This window comes from Crotalus tigris, unplaced genomic scaffold (genome assembly GCF_016545835.1).
Source record: "Crotalus tigris isolate CLP2741 ecotype Arizona unplaced genomic scaffold, ASM1654583v1 scf7180000020357.70686, whole genome shotgun sequence".
NCBI lineage: Eukaryota > Metazoa > Chordata > Lepidosauria > Squamata > Viperidae > Crotalus > Crotalus tigris.
In genome coordinates this window covers 36974-56406 of record NW_024097984.1, presented here as the reverse complement: position 1 = coordinate 56406, position 19433 = coordinate 36974, and the positions used below count along the sequence as shown (strand labels likewise).

Below are 19433 nucleotides of genomic sequence, written 5' to 3'. Positions count from 1 at the left end.
AAGGTGCTGGCCGGCGGGGACGCGGGCGAAGAGCTGCTCCGGGCAGGGCGGGGAGGCGGCGGAACTGCGCGGGGATCCAGGAGGGCTTCGGTCCGCCCGGCCGTGTCCGTCGCGGGGCTGGCGGTGGAAGCCCGGATGCGCCTGTGGGGAAGAGCCGCGCTGGGGTGTGAGGGACCCCGCGAAGGGGAGGGGGAGGAGAGGAGAGGACGAGGGGGGCAGAAGGGAAGGGAGAACATAGAATGGAGTGGGGTAGAGTAGAGTAGAGTAGAGTAGAATAGAGTAGACTAGACTAGACTAGACTAGAATAGAATAGAATAGAATAGAATAGAATAGAATAGAATATAGAATAGAATAGAATAAGGAATAGAATAGAATATAGAATAGAATAAATTAAAACAAGAATAGAATATAGAATAGAATAGAATATAGAATGGAGTAGAATATAGAATAGAGTAGAATATAGAATAGAATAGAATAGAATAAATTAAAACAAGAATAGAATATAGAATAGAATAGAATAAGGAATAGAATATAGACTAGAGTAGAATATAGAATAGAATAGAATAAATTAAAACAAGAATAGAATCTAGAATAGGATAGAATAAGGAACACAATAGAATATAGAATATAGAATATAGAATAGAAATTTGGTGGGCAGCTGGAAAAAGCTTGCAGGGGGAGGGAGGTATTTCAGCTTGGCAAGGGGAAGACCCCTCCTAAACCATGCGGTCCTATCTGGCACCACCCCCACCCCTGGTTCCCAGAGGAGGGGCGGCCTCCGTCCCACCCCCTCCCCAACTACATCAGCCCTGTTGCCCTGCCCAGCTCAGCAGAAAGACGGGAGAGCTCAGCTTTTTTGGGATGGGGGGCTTCAAGGACCCCCCTTCCTTCCATCCCTGGGCTGTCTGGAAAGGAGGCCAAGCAGCGATCCTCACCTGCTGGGCAGGGGACACGGTCTCTTCGCAGGCCTGCATGGCGTTTCCACGTGGGTTGCTCTCCAGGGGATCCAGAGAAGGAAACTTGATCCTGGCTTGATCCTGGAGCAAGGAAACCATTGCAGGACTCAGCCAGGAATCTGGGGCAAGAAAAAACAGGACGGGATCAAGGAAGTAAATCACATTTTTGGGGGGGGGAAGGGCTGCTGGGTTCGAGCTCTGCTTTGAACCCCCCCCCCAATTCAAAGCAAGGCCCTTCCAGAGAAAAATATTCCTAGCACCCCCATCTCTTCATCCTCCCTCACCAACCTCTGGCAAAGCAACAGCCCAGCGCCCCTCCTTCAGGGAGATTGTGGGGGGGGGGGGTCTAGAAACATGAAATATACATAAATAAATAAAAGAGATGCCAAGATAAGCCATTTGTCACCAGCGTAGGCAGGGCTGAGTCCCAGGGCGGGCAGCAAGGAGGACGGGTCCGGAGAAGACAGGTAGCGACGGGGGTGTCGTACGGAGGAGCAACAACCGGGAGGCCCTGAGTTCTAGTCCTGCCATAAGCATGGTATGCTGGCTGGGGAATTCTGGGAGCTGATGTCCACATATCTTTAATGTTGCCACGGTTGAGAAACGCTGACTTATATGATGCCGCTGCTATAGGGCAGGGGTCCCCAACTTTGGCCACTTTATGACTTGTGGACTTCAACTCCCAGAATTCCCGAGCCAGCTATGCTGGCTCGGGAATTCTGGGAGTTGAAGTCCACAAGTCGTAAAGTGACCAAGGTTGGGGACCCCTGCTCCAGGGCAGATAAAAAGAAAAAAGAAATCCTCTGTGGAACTCCCATCCACCTGTTCATCCCCTCCCCCACATAAACACACAACAGGGGGCAACCTTCCGCTGGGCCGGGACTTTCCCCCCCCCCAACACCTGGAGAGTTGTGGGCCCGGCAAGGGAAGTGTGTGTGTGCAGGGGGGGGCGCTGCTACGAGATGGGAGCGCGAACCCTCCGCAAGGGTGCAATACGCACCGGGGAGGAGACCCCAAAGAATCCTGGCGCTCCGCTGGCTGCTGCTCCCCCGTTTCCCCCAAGGCGAACAGGGGGGGGGGCAAAAAGCCCCCCCTCCTCAGCTTCTGTAGTTCAAAGGGGGCGGCAGGCACACGCGGGGCGGGCCGAATCGGAAAACCAGAGCGACGGGGGGGGGCGCATTCCAAGCCGGCGAGGGCTGCGCGGAGCTGGCGGCGGTGCGCACACGCTTCCACTTGTCGGGGGTGGGGGGAACGAGGGGGGGGGTCGCCCCTGGATCCAGCTCCTGCCGACAAGGCTGGCGGGGATGAAAAACGCCCCCCCCCTTCCCCGGTGTCTCAAGGCAGGCCGCGGCAAGGGAGCCGAGCTCACCTGGTAGACCAGGTGAGCCAAAGCGAAGGGGGCGGGGGGGCCTAATCCAGCCCCAGGAACACAAGGGCCGATTGGAAGACACCTGTCTGCGGACCGGGGGGCGGGGGGGGCGATTTCCCCTGGGATTTCCCCTCTCCCTGCCTGGGAAGGAGATCAAAGGCGAGCGCATTTGCTATCCCGAAGGAAAAGACCCCGCCGCGAATCGTGTCCCGCTCCGGGCATCCGAGAAGCTGGAAGGGGCCTCGGAAGGAGCGGGAGGGGGCGACAACCAAGGCCCGGGAAAAGACGGGGCGGGGGGGGCTCCGGGTCCTCCACCAAGAGACACCAGGAATCGTCCGGTGGTCAGACTGGCGTTAAAACCGTTTAATGACATTAAAATGCAAAGGCTGAGCGGGTCTCTGGCCAAGACCCCCCCCCTCCCACCCTAGACAGGGATCCCGGCCTTCGGTGACCGGAGTCTGACCGGGGATGGGAGAGGGCAGGTGGACGGGGCGCCCGCTGGCCCGGGCGGCGGAGGCTCCCGGCGCCGCTGGGGGGGGCTGCAGCAGAGTCGCCCCCCCCTCCGCTTCTCGGGGCTTCAGGGCGGCTCTCTGCGCTGGGCCGGGCCGGGCCGGGGGGGGTCTCCCCGGCCCCACGGGGACCCAGACGCCCCGCTGCCCTCCCGGCCCCCTCGCCACGCCTGGAAGACCCGTTCAGAGGGGGACCCCCGCTCTTCCCGTTCCCGGTCTGGAGGAGGGACGGATACTCGGGCGGGGGGCTCCCCGGGGGCCCCTGAAGCGCCGGACGGAGCTGCAGCCTCCGGGCCCCAGCGGGCGAGCTCTGCCGCCCTTCGCCCGGGCTCCGCGTGGCTTGGCGGGCGGGGAGCGGCTCGCCGGCGCCGGGCCTGACCGCAAGAACCCGCCGCCCCGGTTGCCGGCTCGCTCGCTCGCCCGCCCGGCCTCCGGGGCTGCAGGAGCGCTCCGTCCTCGCTGCCGGCCGCCCGCGGCTGCCGTCCGTGTCAAGAGCGGGCGGCGCCTTTCACCCGTCGGAGCCGTCCGGACCGCCTGCGCCGCGGTCCCGCTTGGCCCGCGCGTCTCCCCTTCCAGCCCCCTCCTGACCCAGAGAGGGGGGGCAGAAAACGGGGGCGGACCGGAGAGCCCCCCTCGAAGAGGCCCCGAACTTGTGACGTTGCCGTTACTGTGATTGTGACTGCACAATTAGAAGTTCTGTAGCCCCTTTTCACGCACAGCTCACCAAAATGGGGTCCCTTTTAAGAAAGCTGTCGAGGGGCCACCTTTGGCTTTTTGGCTATCCTAGACTGACATAACTCTCCTACAATATGATAATCCTGTTGTTGTCGTTGCTGTTGTCACTGTCATTGTTGTTATGGGCTCCAGTTGCTCCCCCCCCCCCAGAATCCCTTTGCCTCAGTCCAGATGGTCTCCATACTTGTAGGGCCCCAAATGTCCAGCTAGGGACTCCTAATCAGGTTCCACTGATTTGGCCAAGGGGGGGAGGGGTCTCCTTCCTGCTTCCTCCCCACAAGGGGCAGCTGGAAGAATAAATAGTCCAGTGGTTCTCAACCTGTGGGTTGGGACCCCATTTGGGGTCGAACAACCATTTCACGGGGGTCACCAAACAACGCAGTCCACCATTTTCCCCCCCCCTTTTCCTTAGCTGTGCTACTCCCTTTTATTCTACTGGCTTTTGAAAGCCAATAGAATAGACTCTCTTGAATAGAGTCTAATTCTATTGGCTTTCCAAAGCCAATAGGAATTGTCCAGGCTGTCTCTGCCCTGCTGAGCCCACCAAAAGTCCCATTCTGCAAACGGTGCTGCACCGGTTGAGTAGTCCTCGACTTACGACCGGTTGAGTAGTCCTCGACTTACAATCGGTTGGGGGTCGCGGCATTAAAAAGGTTGAGAACCACTGAATTAGAGTAATATTTTTATCGTCACTTTGAATGTACCCTAATCGGCATACATTAAAATGAAATTTCGTTGCATTCAGTTCTCAAAGGCTCACCCCTCCAATATACACCACATAGCTATGACAATAAATAAAGAAGGAAGGAAGGAAGGAAGGAAGGAAGGAAGGAAGGAAGGAAGGAAGGAAGGAAAGAAAGAAAGAAAGAAAGAAAGAAAGAAAGAAAGAAAGAAAGAAAGAAAGAAAGAATTATGCATATACCACATCTATGCCCACACTGGGAGATAAATGCCAGCAGGGTCAGGTACCCTGAAGGCAAGGGAGGGGCACAGCTGCAGACCCCAGGAAGGCCCAGCTTGCCGTTTCTACCAAAGAAAATGGTGGCATCTGGTTGCCCCCCCCCCAGCCTTCCCCCCAAAGCTCTGCAGTTGGAAAGTGTGAAGGGGGGAAACGGGGGTTTGGTCAGGGCTGTCACTGGTGCCCCCCAGGATTGAAGGGTGCCCATTGGTTGCTTCCTGTAGGGAAGTCTGGCACAGAACGGCACCGTTCACGCCACAAACTTCTGAAACGAATCTGGGGTGCCGGAACTGCAGCCCCTAAAGCCGCGGAAGGACAAGGAATAAGGCCGACGCTGGTCAAGCTTAGCAAGGTGTGTGTGTGAATGTGGCCCTGGGACCAGGGTCTTCGCTGTGGGATGCTGGGAAGAGGAGTGCAAAGGGGGCCACTGAAAGGGGGGGGCTTTGTGTGCATTTTAGGGGCACACACACGCTCCCGTTCCCAATAAACGTGGAGCATTCAAAGTTACAACATTACTGGAAAAAGGGGCTGATGACCGTTTTTCACACTTGTGACCGTGGCAGCCTCCCCCGGTTATGTGATTTATACTGGGGCGCTTGACAAGTGGTACCTATTTAGGACGGTTGCGCAGGGTCTCCGGGGGGATCACAGGATCCCCTTTTGCCACTTTCTGACAAGCAAAGTCCATGGGGAAGCCGGATTCACTTCATAACCGTGTGACTAATTTAACGATGGCAATGTTTTGCTTAATAACGATGGGAAAGAAAAGTCGTAAAATGGGCCAAAACTCACTTAACAAATCTCTCCCTTAGCAACAAAAATTTTGGGATCGATTGTGGTTGTAAGTTGAGGACTAGAAGCAAAAGTGTAGTAACAGTTATCCAGGAGAGAAAATGGTTCTCCTGCTGGAGCAGGGGGGTTGGACTAGAAGACCTCCAAAGTCCCTTCCAGCTTCTATTCTATTCTATTCTATTCTATTCTATTCTATTCTATTCTATTCCATATTCTATTCTATATGCTATTCTATTCTATTTTCCTATTCTATTCTATTCCTTATTTTACTTCTATTCTATTCTATTCTATTCTATTCTATTCTATTCTATTCTATTCTATTCTATTCTATTCTATTCTATTTTCCTATTAAATTCTATTCCTTATTTTAATTCCATTCTATTCTATTCTATTCTATTCTATTCTATTCTATTCTATTCTATTCTATTCTATTCTATTCTATTCTATTTTCCTATTCTATTCTATTCCTTATTTTAATTCTATTCTATTCTATTCTATTCTATTCTATTCTATTTTCCTATTCTATTCTATTTTCCTATTCTATTCCTTATTTTAATTATATTCTGTTCTGTTCTATTCTATTCTATTCTATTCTATTCTATTCTACTCTACTCTACTCTACTCTACTCTACTCTACTCTACTCTACTCTACTCTACTCTACTCTATTCTATTCTATTCTATTCTATTCTATTCTATTCTAATTTCTAGCTGCCAGCAGCTATCCCACCTGGGGTGGGGTCTGGTCATTCTTTATCCTTCACCTCCTCCCTTTCAAGGGGGGAGCTTCTGTCCAGTTTAATGTCATCCCACAGAGACACAAGACGGTTTTTCAAAAGACAGCTGAACTTCGTTGGTTTTTTCCTTGAAAACATTTCACTTCTCATTAAACCTTTCCATTCCCCACCATTCAGTCAGAACTGAAGAAGCTTCTTGGATGAGAAGTGAAATGTTTTCAAGGAAAAAAACCAAGAATGTCCAGTTCGAAAAAAAGCATCTTTGGGGACAATGGTGACTCGGAGGATGTAGAATTTCCATAGACATCCTAGAGAGAAAATGGCTGGCCTAATTTCTAACTGCCGTTCAATTTCCAGGTCCTTTTCTGCTCTCACGTCTGGCAGAATATAACAGAATACTATAACAGAGCTGGAAGGGACCTTGGGAGGTCTTCTAGTCTAACCCCCTGCTCAGGTAGGAAACACTATACCAGGGGTAGGCAACCTTGGCTCTTTTATGATTCGTGGACTTCAACTCCCAGAATTCCTGAGCCAGCATGGGGGAACTATGGTCCCCCCATGACTGGTGGACTTCAACTCCCAGAATTCCTGAGCCAGCATGGGGGAACTATGGCCCCCTTTATGACTTGGGGACTTCAACTCCCAGAATTCCTGAGCCAGCATGGGGGAACTATGGCCCCTTCATGACTGGTGGACTTCAACTCCCAGAATTCTTGAGCCAGCATGTGGGAATTATACCCCCCCCCTCATGACTCATGGACTTCAACTCCCAGAATTCCTGACCCAGCATGGCTCAGCTTGGAAACCTCTCCCTTCCCCCTCAGCATGGCTGGCTCAGGAATTCTGGGAGTTGAAGTCCACGAGTCATAAAAGAGCCAAGGTTGCCTACCCCTGCATTATACCATTTCACACAATTTATCCCCTTAAAAACGTCCAGTGTTGGAGCATTCACAATTTCTGGAGGCAAGTTGAGCATTATTTATCCTTGGACATACTCCCCCTCCCAAGAGTTGGAAGGGACCTTGGAGGTCTTCTAGTCCAACCCCCCCTGCTTGAGCAGGAGATCTTACTCCGGGGGTCTACAACGTTGGAACATTTAAGACTTGTGGATTTCACCTCCCCCAGTTGAAGGGGGAGCATTTTTTGCTAAAATGAGCAGGCAGTGAGTGGGTGGCCCCCAAAGGCCCCACCTTCTGACTCATCCCTGGGATGTTTCTTTGGAACAGGAGCTGGACACCCAACTCTGCCCGCGGAGATGCCCCGAGGGAGGGACTGGCTCTGCAAGGTTTGATCCTGCAGGGGTGGATGTAGCCCCTGCAGGCAGCCGGCCTCACGCCCATTTTCTGCAGAAGGGAGGATGCGTTGATAAGGAGGCCACCAACTGCTGCCCAGAACTGCACAGCAAGGAGAGGGCCACGCCTGGGCCCTATCTGGGCCCCAGATCTGCACACCTCAGGGAAAACATCTGCCCAGCTGTGGCACTGCGGCATCCCTTCTTGTTCCCCTGGGGTCTTCACTGCTCTGACACCACCCCCACCCCTCCACATGCCATGTGAGCACAAGAGAAGACCTTGACCATTTGGCCAGGCCTGGAAGAAAATCTTTGAAGCTTCTTGCCCACGAAGGCCAAACATCTGGAGGACCCAGCTGCAAAAAGCCAGGCCAGTCTTTGAGCAGGAGTTGGGTGGGATATGGGCAGGGAGCATCATAGAGAATAACAGAGTGGGAAGGGATCTTGGCGGTCTTCTAGTCCAACCCTGTGCTCTAGGGGTGTCCAACCTTGCAAGTTTTGTGGACTTCAACTCCCAGAATTCCCCAGCCAGCATAGCTGGCTGGGGAATTCTGGGAGTTGAAGTCCACAAGTCTTAAAGTTCGCAAGGTTACCCTTACGCTATGCTGGGAGTTGAAGTCCATGAATCATAAAAGAGCCAAGGTTGCCTACCCCTGCGCTATACCATTCCAGACAAGTGGCTGTCCAGTCTCTTCTTAAAAACCTCCAGAGATGGAGCACCCACAACTTCTGGTGGCAAGCTGTTCCATTGCTTAATTTTGCTTAAGTCTACATTTAAACAGCCAGCAAATCTCAAAGAATCTGGACAGAAGCAAGTCAGCTTGTTTAGTCGCAACTGATCAGAAGGCCCCTGGACCTCCCGCCATTCCAGCTGCTTCTTCTGTCTCTCTGGTTACACTCCCCCCCCCCAAAAAAACCCCCAGAAACCCCCCTGAGATCAGAGAGACGGAAGGAAGATCTTCGCAAAGCCCCCAGGACGAGAGGGGGGTAAGAGCCACCAGCCCTGGGGTAAGAAATTCCTAATTGTGGTGGGCAAGCAAGGGAAGACTTAGGTTGCCCCTTGCACCCTTCATTGCTGTGGGCACCTGTGCCAAAGCATCGCTGTCCCAGCAGGTGACAGACGTGGCCTTCAGAAGTGGAGAAAAACTCAAGGTTTACGCAGATTCGCCGTCCTTCAGGGGTGCTTCTCTAAAAGGCAACTGGAATTTTGGGGTTTTCTTCCTTGAAAGAAGAAGAACCAAAGAAGCTTCCCAAATTCCAGTATCTCAGGGGCTGCCCCAAAGAAGAGGGAGTCAAGCTAGTCTCCAAAGCCCCTGAAGGCAGGACAAGAAGCAACGGATGGAAACTGATCCAGGAGAGAAGCAACCTAGAACTAAGGAGAAACTTCCTGACAGTGAGAACAATTAACCAGTGGAACAACCTGCCTCCAGAAGTTGTGAATGTTCCAACACTGGAAGTTTTTAAGAAGAGACTGGACAGCCATTTATCTGAAATGGCAGGAGGGTCTCCAGCTTGAGCAGGGGGCTAGACTAGAAGACCTCCAAGGTCTCTTACAGCTGTATTCTATTGATTGATTGAGAAATGAAATGTTTTCAAAAGGAAAAAAAAACACGTCCAAATGACCTTTTGGAAAAAGCACCTTTGGGACAAGAAAACTGGCGGTGTCCTGGCTGGAGACTCACTTGGGGCAGCCCTGGACCAAAGCTGGCGGAGTCTCTCCCTGCCCTATTGAGTTGGGGGTTGCTGGGTCTTGCTTTTTTGCAGGGGGGCTCCTGAGTGTGGCCAGGGGGGGTCAGTGCAGGGGGTCAGAGACGGTGGGGGAGAACTGGGGGTTTGTTCCTACTCACCAATCTATTTCTAGCTGTGCTGTGAAGCTGAGCCCACCGTAAACCCCAGGGCCTTCAGTGTCCCAATAAATAGGGCAGGGAGAGACCCCCGCCGGGCCTGGTCCAGGGCTGCCCCGAGTGGCTCTCCAGCCAGGACACCCCCTGCCCCGCAGCCGCCGTGGGTGTCGTGCCCGCCGTTGTTTTCCTGCGCTGCCGTAGCTGCTGGGCTGATGCCATGTTCCTCCTTTTACAAAAAGGCGTGTGGGTGACCCGCCCAGGTGGTTTCTGTTCCTGGCTTGTTCCAGGCTGGGCGTGGGGCCTTTGCTGCCTTCTCTGGGGAGCCCCACCCGTGGCCACTCCTTCCCTCCCACCGGGAATCGCCCACAAGGAGCTTTGTAATTACCTTCATTTGATCTGTGGGGCGGATTTGGGAACTTTATGGGCAAGGAGCTGAGTAGGTAGAAAACCTGGACGGCTGATTCAGGGAGCAGCAGACGGTGGGGTGGGGTGGGGTGGGGGGTGCCCAGCCAGGAAGACGGAGCCTTGCAGCCCAGTCTCTAGGGAGGGAAGGCTTGAGCGTATGAAGGACAGGGAGCCTTTGAGCGTGTACAGAATGCTTCTCTCCCTTAGCCCACCACTACTACGAGGTAAACCAAGCACCCAGTACGTGCAATGATGAAGTGGGCCAGCTGGGATGGAGTAAAAACATTACTGCTTATAAAGATTTTTTTGTACCTTAAGGTTGAACTGTGGGGTCTTCGGTGCTCTCCGAGCTTGGCTGTTTTCTTGCAGACGTTTTATGACCCAAACTGGTCAACATCATCAGTGCTAGAAGCGGGGTGCATTTGCAGAGAGGAGGAGGAGGAGGAGGAGGAGGAGGAGGAGGAGGAGCTGGTGGAGGAAGAAGAGGAGAAGGAGGAGGAAGAGGAGGAAGATTGTGGGGTCCTTGCTGCTCTCTGAATTGGGTGGTTTTCTTGCAGAAGTTTCATGACCCAAAAATTAACATCTTCAACGCTACAAGGAAATGAGGTTGTGGAAAGGAGGAGGAGGAAGAGGAGGAGGAGGAGGAGGAGGAGGAGCATAATGACTATGGGGTCCTCTGAGTTTGGCTGTTTCATTGTCCAAACTAGAGAACATCATCAGTGTTATTCCTAGTTTGGGTCATGAAACGTCTGCAAGAAAACAGCCAAGCTCAGAGCACCAAGGACCCCCCATTACTACTTAACGCTGCCCCAGTTGCCCCATTGGCCCCTGCCTTGGGGGGAGGGGGGCAGAGGCCGAGCTGAAAGCCTCTGCTGATCCGTTGCCCCACAGATAAAAGCCAGGCTGCCCATTTTGTCTGCTGCCAAAGAGAGCCTTCAAGCCCTCCAGAGATCTGCAATGGGGAGGGGAGGGCTACGCTCATCCCCTGCCAGGGGGTCACCAGCTGAGCTGTGGGCAGAAAGGAAGGCTGCCAAGACTGGCAGGAGCCTCGGAGGCTGCTTCAGAGGAAGAGGAAGCCACTCCTCACTCGAGACCACAAAGTCTTTGCTCCTCCATCAGTCTTTCTGACTGGCATCCACCCTAAGCATCCTTGCCCTTCCCCGGAGCTCTGAGTCTACTTCCCATCTCTGTCTCTCAGAACCAAACCCACCCCAGGTGCCTCCTGGTTCCTGGATGTGCTGGAACTGCCAGGGAGGACCCCAGAGTCTGGGGTCTGGTGGGCCACACCAACCTCCTCCTCCATCTGCTCTCAGATCAGCCTCATATGGGTAGAATCCCCTCCTAGCCGTTGCAGCTGTGACAGAGGATACTTGGGCCACCCCCGTGCCGCCAGGGCCAGCCATGGCGCATACGTCCAGACCCCCATTTGGAGAATGAGAGAGGGGGCAGAACAGCAGACCAGGAGCCCTGGGTTACAACAGTTCATAAAAGGAGACAAAACTCAATGTATTACTTAGCAGCAGAAATTTTGGGCTCAGTCAAGTCAAGTTAATGGTTCAAGGGTCCCCTCCCAATTCTAGAATAGAATAGAACAGGGTAGGATAGAATAGAGTAGAGTAGAGTAGAATAGAATAGAATAGAATAGAATAGAATAGAATAGAATAGAATAGAATAGAATAGAATAGAATAGAATAGAATAGAATGGAGAAATGTAGAGTAGAGTAGAGTAGAATAGAAGAAGTGAAGAATAGAATAGAATAGAATAGAACAGAACAGAACAGAATAGAATAGAATAGAATAGAATAGAATGGAGAAATGTAGAGTATAGAGAAGAAGTGAAGAATGGAATGGAATGGAATGGAATGGAATGGAATGGAATAGAATAGAATAGAATAGAACAGAACAGAACACAACAGAACACAACAGAACAGAAGAATAAATGGAATGGAATGGAATGGAATAGAATAGAATAGAATAGAATAGAATAGAATAGAATAGAATAGAATAGAATAGAATAGAATAGAATAGAATAGAATGGAGAAATATATAGAGTAGAGTAGAGTAGAGTAGAGTAGAGTAGAGTAGAATAGAAGAAGTGAAGAATGGAATGGAATGGAATAGAATAGAATATAGAATAGAATGGAATAGAATAGAATAGAATATAGAATAGAATGGAATAGAATAGAATAGAATAGAATAGAATAGAATAGAATAGAATAGAATAGAATAGAATAGAATAGAACAGAATGGAGAAATATAGAGTAGAGTAGAGTAGAGTAGAGTAGAGTAGAGTAGAGTAGAGTAGAGTAGAGTAGAGTAGAGTAGAAGAAGTGAAGAATGGAATGGAATGGAATGGAATGGAATAGAATAGAATATAGAATATAGAATAGAATAGAATAGAATAGAATAGAATAGAATAGAATAGAACAGAATGGAGAAATATAGAGTAGAGTAGAGTAGAGTAGAGTAGAGTAGAGTAGAGTAGAGTAGAGTAGAGTAGAGTAGAGTAGAGTAGAGTAGAATAGAAGAAGTGAAGAATGGAATGGAATGGAATAGAATAGAATAGAATAGTAGAGACCCTCTACCATTCCAGACACATGATTGTCCAGTGTCTTCTTAAAAGCCTCCAGTGATGGAGCACCCACAACTTCTGGTGGCAAGCTGTTCCACTGATTAATTGTTCTCACTCTCAGGAAAATTCTCCTTAGTTCTAGGCCTGTTCTCTCCTTGATTAGCCTCCATCCGTGGCTGGGTAGTGTCATCAAATCAGGGGTTTGGGCAAACTCCGGGAGACAGGGGAGGGCAGGGGAGCCTGGCATACTGGGGTCCATGGGGGTCACAAAGACTCGGACGTGACTTAGTGACCAAACAAGCCGATCACACACTTGCCGTTGCCTCTGATTGCGGTCAAGGCTTCCAGGGCACTCAAAGAGAAGAGCTGGTTTCAGAGAAGGTGTCTTTGCGTCCCCCAAAGAACCCGAAACCCTGCTGAGGAGCCCCCCCTCCCTTCTCCTCTTGCATACCTGGTTCCGCAAGTGCAAGAAGACAAAAACCGCAAAGTGTCGGTCCGGCACGCACCATTAGCAAGGAACAAGACCTCACCACAGGGAAAGGCTGGCAACCGGTTGAGGGAGGAAGCGCAGCCAAAGGACGGTGTCGGTCCCACCGGGGTCCCTGCCAGCGTCTGCTTGCCGTGCAAACGGTTCAGCTGCACAGAACAGGCACCGATGATGCTTTTGTGCGGTGCGTGGCACCCCCCCTGGACTCCCCCCGACCTCATTTCCACGGCTCCTGCCTCCCATCTCCCTGTAGAGCATCTGACACCGAAGCTCCTTTCCAAACAAGCTGACATCACCACAGGTCTGATCACCAGGAGCTGGTGCTCCTTCTGGATTAGAATTAGAATAACAGAGTTGGAAGGGATCTTGGAGGTCATCTAGTCCAACCCCCTGCCTAAGCAGGAGACCCTACGCCATTTCTGACCGGTGGCAGTCCAGTCTCTTCTTGAAGGCTTCCAGGGATGAAGCACCCACAACCTCTGAAGGCAACTCCTGTTCCACTGGTTGATTGTTCTCACTGTCAGGAAATTTCCTCTTAATTCCAGGTTGAATCTCTCCTTGATCAGTTTTCATCCATTATTCCTCATCTGGCCTTCAGGTGCTTTGGAGAATAGGTTGTCCCCCTCCTCAAATATTGGAACACAGCTATCATGTCTCCCCTGGTCCTTCTCTTCCCATGCCCAGTTCCTGCAACCGTCCTTCATTTGCTTTAGCCTTCAGGCCCCTGATCATCTCTGTTGCTCTTCTCTGCACTCTTTCTAGAGTCTCAACATCTTTTTCATAGTGTGGAAACCACACTATGTTCTAGGTCTGGTCTTACTAAGGCTTACTAAGGCCAGTGCAGAGGGGTCCTTGTGGTGGGAGTCCCTTCTGTCCAGGGCTGGAGTTGCGTCTGGACTGAATGGAGACCCTCTCATCCAGTTTGGAGCATAGAAAGAGGCACCATAGAATCGGAATAACAGAAGCTGGAAGGGACCTTGGAGGTCTTCTTGTCCACCCCCCTACACCAGGGGTGCCCAACCTTGGGATCTGAAGACTTGTGGACTTCAACTCCCAGAATTCCCTAGCCAGCATGGCTGACTTGTAGAATTCTGGGAGCTGAAATCCACAAGTCTTGAAGTTCCCAATGTTGGACACCCGTAACTTATATCAGCTGTCCAGTCTCTTCTTGGAAGCCTCCAACGTTGGAGCACCCACAACTTATGGTGGCCAGCTGTTCCACTGGTTAATTGTCCTCACTGTCAGGAAATTCCTCCTTAGGTCCAGGTTGCTTCCCTCCTTGATGAGTTTCCATCTGTTGCTTCTTGTTCTGCCTTCAGGTCCTTTGGAGAATAGCTTGACTGCCTCTTCTTTGGGGCAGCCCCTGAGATATTGGAACTTTGCTGTCATGATCCTCCTCATTGACCTTCTTAGAGCCGGTTCTGGTTTCTCTGGGTCCTGCCTGAACTGGACACTGCTGTCCAGCAAAGGCCAGAGGGGAATTGCCCTGGAGGCCTGTCAGGGAAGCCCCAGGGCTGGCTCCCTGCTCCTTCCCCCCTCCTTTCGGGCCTCAGTTTCTCCTGGGGAGGAATGGAAGGAGAGAAGGGCCCCAACGCCAGCATCCTGGAAGTCTGGCCGGACGGGTGAGTAAGCGGAGGCAGGCTTCCTCCCTCCAGATACTCACTAGAGGGAAGCTGGTGACTTCAAAGCACACTCAGCTTTATTTTTTTCCCTCTTTTTAATGACGGAAACACCTCTGCCACCGCCGTTGCTGTCACTGCCAAAATAAACCCAAGCCATCAACAGGAGACTGGCAGAAGGAGTTTCCTTGGCCCCAGGGCATCCGTGGGCACTCCAGAGCTGCAGGAGGGTTAACCCACAGAGTCATGCCAAGGCTTTGCAGAGATGGTCTCCCTGGGAAGGATGGAGGGGGGCCTCAGAAACTACGGAGGGTCTGTTTTACTCCCGTCCAATCAGCCTTTGGGTCAGCATCGTGCCCAGGGGACCCTCCTTGTAGTGCAGCGGTTCTCAACCTGTGGGTCGGGACCCCATTGGGGGTCGAACGACCATTTCACGGGGGTCGCCAAACAACGCAGTCCGCCATTTTTTCCCCCTTTTCCTTAGCTGTGCTCCTCCCTTTTATTCTATTGGCTTTTGAAAGCCAATAGAAGAGAGTCTCTTGAATAGAGTCTAATTCTATTGGCTTTCAAAAGCCAATAGGAATTGTCCAGGCTGTCTCGGCCCTGCTGAGCCCACCAAAAGTCCCATTCTCCAAACGGTGCTGCACCAGTTGAGTAGTCCTCGACTTACGACCGGTTGAATAGTCCTCGACTTACGACTGGTTGGGGGGTCGCGGCATTAAAAAGGTTGAGAACCACTGCTGTAGTGTAAAGCGGAGGGGCTGTTTGTTGTCTGGGTGCAGCATCCTGGCATCTCCTGGGGCGACCGAGCTCTGCCAGTCTAACAGAGCTTCCTTGATTCTCACAGGCGGCGAACGGGGCCTTGCGCCCTGGAAGGAAACCCTGGCACTTTTCCTGGGAGAACAGGTTCCGACTCCTGCCCGCCCCTCATGCGGGGCATGAGAGTGCTGCCAAGGCTTGCCTCAGCAGGCCTGGGGAACTGGCACCGATTGGCACCGGGAGGGCAGGAACCTGAAGTGGCACAGAGCAAAGTCAATGGGATGGTGGGATTCACACAGCCTCCTGGTTGGGCTCCCCTAGCCCCAGGGGTAGGCCACCTTGGCTCTTTTATGACTGGTGGACTTCAACTCCCAGAATTCCTGAGCCAGCCATGCTGAGGGGAAAGGGAGAGGTTTGCAAGCTGAGCCATGCTGGCTCAGGAATTCTGGGAGTTGAAGTCCACCAGTCATGGAGGGGGCCATAGTTCCCCCATGCTAGTTCAGGAATTCTGGGAGTTGAAGTCCACCAGTCATGAAGGAGCCATAGTTCCCCCATGCTGGTTCAGGAATTCTGGAATTGAAGTCCAGCAGTCATGAAGGAGCCAAGGTTGCCTACCCCTGCCCCTAGCCTGTCTCTGCGTGGGGCATCTGGCGTTCTCTTGGCAGGCTCTCCCAGGCCTGGGCATGGTTGCCAGCTACCCTGCGGATCCCCCGATCAAGCAGGCTGAGTGGCATTGCCCAGAAAAGACCATGCCGAAAGAACCGGGCAGGGCAGGCAGAGCGGAGCGCAGGATCGCCCCACCAGCAAAGCCAGGCCTGCCCTAGAGCCTGGGGGGGGGGGCTCAAGGAGATGGGACAATTCCATGATGGGACAATTTCCATCTATTCAGCCCTTTGCCCCCACCCCCTCCAGCCAGGATCCCCTGAGGCGGGGGAGCCAAAGGGCTGCCTCCTTCAGATGGGCTAATGGCTCTCTAATGGCTCCTGGGAAAATGGGGGTCTGTTTTTCTGCATTGTAAGGGGAGATTTCCCGAAGGGAGGCTGGGAAAGACCGGCCTTCTGTGCAGGAGCAGCAAAGCCGGCAGCCTGGTTTTCGCCACGGATTTTGTGGACAGGATACATATGTCACTTCTTCTGCCATCTTCTTCCCCAAGGAAGGAACTGCCAACCTCAGCAGAGCCTCCTCCTCCTCCTCTCCACAACCCCTCTCTTTTCTAGCCCTGATGATGTTCACTAGTTGGGTCGTGAAATGTCTGCAAGAAAACCACCCAGCTCAGAGGGCACGGAGGACCCCACAGTCTTCCTCCTCCTCCTCCTCCTCCTCCTCCTCCTCCTCCTCCTCCTCCTCCTCCTCCTCCTCTCCACGACCCCCCACTCTCATCTAGCACTGATGATGTTCCCTAGTTGGGTCATGAAACGTCTGCAAGAGAACCACCCAGCTCAGCATTAAGGACCCCACAGTGCTCCTTCTCCTCCTCCTCCTCCTCCTCCTCCTCCTCCTCCTCCTCCTCCTCCTCCTCCTCCTCCTCTCCAGAACCCCCCACTCTCATCCAGCACTGATGATGTTCCCTAATTGGGTCATGAAATGTCTGCAAGAGAACCACCCAGTTTAGAGAGCACCGAGGACCCCACAATTTCCCTCCTCCTCCTCCTCCTCCTCCTCCTCCTCCTCCTCCTCCTCCTCCTCCTCTTCCTTCTCCTTTTTTTCCTCCTCCTCCTCTCCAGAACCCCCCACTCTCATCTAGCACTGATGATGTTCCCTAGTTGGGTCATGAAACGTCTGCAAGAGAACCACCCAGCTCAGAGAGCACCAGGGACCCCACAGTCTAGATTCATTTAACAACCGCATTACTAACTTAACACGTGCAGTGATTTACCTAACAACCGTGTCGAGAAAGGTTGTAAAATGGGGCAAAGCTCACTTGACCACTTGCTCAGCAATAGGACATTTGAGCTCAGTGGTGGTCATAAGTTGAGGATTGCCTGGAATAAGCCAGAGGAAACATCCAAGGAAGGCAACTCGGGTTTCCCCCCCTCCTCCTCCTCCTCCTCCCCCCTCTCAGCTTCCCTCCTTTGAGAGAGTTTTTGGCACCCGAATTTTGGCAGGGCGTTTTGCCAGCGACACGAGGCAAAGGATTGCTTTACAGCCCGGCTGTCTTAATTTCACAAATGAAGTGACTCGCTTTCAACTTTTCCCCTCTTACCTGACATTGACTCTGCCCTGTCCCGAAGAATAGAATAACAGAGTTGGATGGGCCCTATGAGGTCTTCTAGTCCAACCCTCAGCTGGAGCAGAAGACACTATAGCACCAGAGTCCAGCCTTGGGACTTCAAGACTTGTGGACATCAACTCCCAGAATTGAAGTCCACAAGGCTTTAAAAGTTCTTAAGGTTGGACACGCTTACCCCAGGGCAGGAGTCTTCCAACTTGGCCCTTGGATGACTGGTGGACTTCAACTCCCAGAATTCCTCAGCCAGGCACGTGCGCCTGGCTGAGGAATTCTGGGAGTTGAAGTCCACCAGTCATCCAAGGGCCAAGTTGGAGGACCCCTACCCTATATCATTCCAGAGAAATGACTCTCCAAATCTCTTCTTAAAAACATCCAGTGTTGGAGCACTCACAGCTTGTGGAAGCAAAACAACGCAACGAAGCAACTGACCAGACCAGAGCGCGGAGCAGGGAGAGGAAGCAAAGATGGGAGGGGGCGTTTTCCCTTTGGAAGAACCAGGAACTGACTGCTTTTTCTCCAGGTAGACCAGTGTCAGCACGCAGGCAGCCCTCCCTTCCCGGGGTCACTTGCACGGGTGGGCTTCTCCACCTGAGGCTTTCCTCTGCTGCCTGTCCCCCCCCCCATGGCTGTTCCCAGGACAGAGGATCAAAGGGAAGGGAAGGCCGGGCATTTCCTGCCTGAGCAGGGGGTTGGACTAGATGACCTCCAAGGTCCCTTCCAACATTATTATTATTATTATTATTATTATTATTATTATTATTATTATTATTATTATTATGGATCATCGCACAGTCAGCCAGATGTTCAGACTGGATTTGGCATTTTGTCTACCTATCGAGTCCTTACCCAGGACCTGGGATAGGCAGATGTGGATGTTTGATGGTATTACAGATATCGTCGCAGGATGGAAGCAGTTCCTAGAAAGGCCGCCTTTTGCAATTGACTAATAGCGAATTTGTCAATGCCAATAGTGTTCAAGTGGTGCTCCAGTTGTTTTGGGATTGCACCCAAGGAGCCTATTATTATTATTATTATTATTATTATTATTATTATTATTATTATTATTATTATCATCAAACTCTCAAGCTTCCTCCTTCCATTATATATTCAAGATGGACAATATTTAATATTTATTTGCTACGTATATGTAGGGGTGTGGGTCTATACATATGTTGTTCATAGTATGTTTAGGTGTGTGTCATGTATGTGTTTCACTTTGAGAGCGGGTAACTAAATTTCATTTTTATTTTGTGCCATTGTGCCCACAGTATAAAAATGACAATAAAGGTTATCTTATCTTATCTTATCTTATCTTATCTTATCTTATCTTATCTTATCTTATCTTATATTATTAGTATTTTTGTTTTTGTTTTTGTTGTTGTTATTATTATTATTGTTGTTGTTGTTGTTGTTGTTATTTATAGCCCTGCTCCTTCAAGCTCTGGCCATTTGCCTGTCCCGGCAAGGGGCTTGCAGGCCTGTCCAGTTTTTCAGAAGAGCCTGGACAACCATTTGTCTGAAATGGTCCTGCTTGACCCGGGGTTGGACTAGAAGACCTCCAAGGCCCCTTCCATCTCTGTCGTTCTGTTATTCCATTTCCTTTGGTTTGCACACCGTTCTGTTCTGGAGCAGGGGGAGAGCCTGCATGCACTCGCACACCCTCCTGTGTGCACCCCGGTGAAACAGGGGGCTCCACCCGCCCAGCCCGTGGCTCGATCCCTGCGCGAGCGGGACAGGGCAACGGGGAAACGGACAAATCGCGGCGCTCAGAGTCCAATCCGGACGCGCTTCTGGCTTGCGCTCCCGGCGCTGCTGGGATCGTTTCAGCCGCCAGAGCCCCAGAAGCCGGCTCAGAGAAGGGGTCTCTGGCCGTGGCCCGTCGGGAAGGCCCGGGCTGGGAGCGACCCCGACTCCCGCGGGCTGCCCGGGGGGTTCTGGCGCGCTGCAGCAGAAAAGACCCTCCCCCGCACCTTGGCGCTCGCTTGTGCCCGTCGGGCCCAGCTGAGACGCGCCTTCTCTGGGGGGCAAAGGCGAGGGAGGGAGGGGGGGCTCCAGCCGCTGTCCTGGCTGGCGAGGGCTGCAGGCGGCACTCGGGCACCCCGTGGGCGCTCCTGGCAGACACCTGCCTTCGCCCGCTGCCGGCAGGAGCTTTGCCAGGCTACTGGAGGAACC

At 52.2% G+C, this 19433-nt stretch overlaps 1 long non-coding RNA gene across 1 annotated transcript; it reads right to left on the bottom strand.

Moving 5' to 3' along the window:
• Window positions 1–35: 35 nt before the first annotated feature.
• On the bottom strand, window positions 36–9479 carry LOC120318750. The gene is made up of 3 exons (XR_005559578.1): window positions 9193–9479; window positions 936–1075; window positions 36–141 (listed from the first exon to the last, which is right to left on the bottom strand). It is a non-coding gene; the product is annotated as an uncharacterized LOC120318750 (long non-coding RNA).
• Window positions 9480–19433: the final 9954 nt, after the last annotated feature.